The sequence below is a fragment of the Trichechus manatus genome, unplaced genomic scaffold (genome assembly GCF_000243295.1).
Source record: "Trichechus manatus latirostris isolate Lorelei unplaced genomic scaffold, TriManLat1.0 scaffold00005, whole genome shotgun sequence".
Lineage (NCBI taxonomy): Eukaryota > Metazoa > Chordata > Mammalia > Sirenia > Trichechidae > Trichechus > Trichechus manatus.
The window spans coordinates 35594761-35596323 of record NW_004443941.1 but is presented as its reverse complement, the minus strand read 5'-3'; positions in this window follow the sequence as shown (position 1 = coordinate 35596323).

Sequence of the window (1563 nt, the reverse complement as noted above, 5' to 3'; positions counted from 1 at the left end):
ATCCTCAACAAAATTTTAGCCAATAGAATTCAGCAACATATTAAAATAATAATTCACCACGACCAAGTAGGATTTATACCAGTTATACAGGGATGGTTCAACATTAGAAAAACAATCAATGTAATCCATCACATAAATAAAACAAAAGACAAGAACCGCATGATCTTATTAATCGATTCAGAAAAGGCATTCAACAAAGTCCAACACCCATTCATGATAAAAATGCTCAACAAAATAGGAATAGAAGGGAAATTCCTCAGTATAATCAAGGTCATTGATACAAAACCAACAACCAACATCATCCTGAATGGAGAGACTTTGAAAGCATTCCCCTTGAGAACAGGAACCAGAGAAGGATGCCCTTTATCACCACTATTATTCAACATTGTTCTGGTGGTCCTAGCCAGAGCAGTTAGGCTAGAAAAAGAAATAAAGGCATCCAAATAAGTAGGGAATAAGTCAAAGTATCTCTATTTGCAAATGATATGATCTTATACACAGAAAACCCCAAGGAATCCACAAGAAAACTACTGGAACTAATAAAAGATTTCAGCAAACTTTCTGGATACAAGATAAACATACAAAAATCAATTGGATTCCTTTACACCGACAAAGAGAACCTTGAAGAGGAAACCACCAAATCAATACCATTTACAATAGCCCCCAAGAAGATAAAATACTTAGGAATAAATCCAACCAGAGATGTAAAGATTCTTTACAGAGAAAACGACAAGACACTACTGCAAGAAACTAAAAGAGACCTGCGTAAGTGGAAAAATATACCTTGCTCATGGATAGGTAGACTCAACATAGTGAAAATGTCACTTCTACCCAAAATGATCTACAGATACAATGCAATCCCGATCCAAATTCCAGCAGCATTTTTTAATGAGATTCAGAAACAAATCACCAACTTCATATGGAAAGGGAAGAGGCCCCCAATAAATAAAGCATTAGTCAAGAAGAAGAACAAAGTGGGAGGTCTTACATTACCTGATTTTAGGACCTATTATACTGCCACGGTAGTCAAGACAGTCTGGTACTGGTACAACAACAGATACATAGACCAATGGAACACAGTTGAGAATCCAGATATAAGCTCATCCACCTATGAGCAGCTAATATTTGACAAAAGCCCAAAGTCCATTAATTGGGGAAAAGACAGTCTCTTTAACAAATGGTGCTGGCATAACTGGGTATCTACATGCAAAAAACTGAAACAAGACCCATACCTCACACCATGTACAAAAAGTAACTCAAAATGGATCAAAGACTTAAATATAAAATAAAAAATGATAAAGATCGTGGAAGAAAAAATAGGGACAATGCTAGAAGCCCTAATACATGGCATAAACACAATACGAACCATAAGTAACAATGCACAAGCACCAGAAGAGGGACTAGATAAAAGGGAGCTCCTAAAAATCAAACACTTATGCTCATCAAAAGACTTCACCAAAAGAGTAAAAAGACAACCTACAGACTGGGAAAAAATTTTTGACTACGACAAATCGGATCAGCGTTTAATCTCTAAAATCTACAAGATACTGCAAAACCTCAACA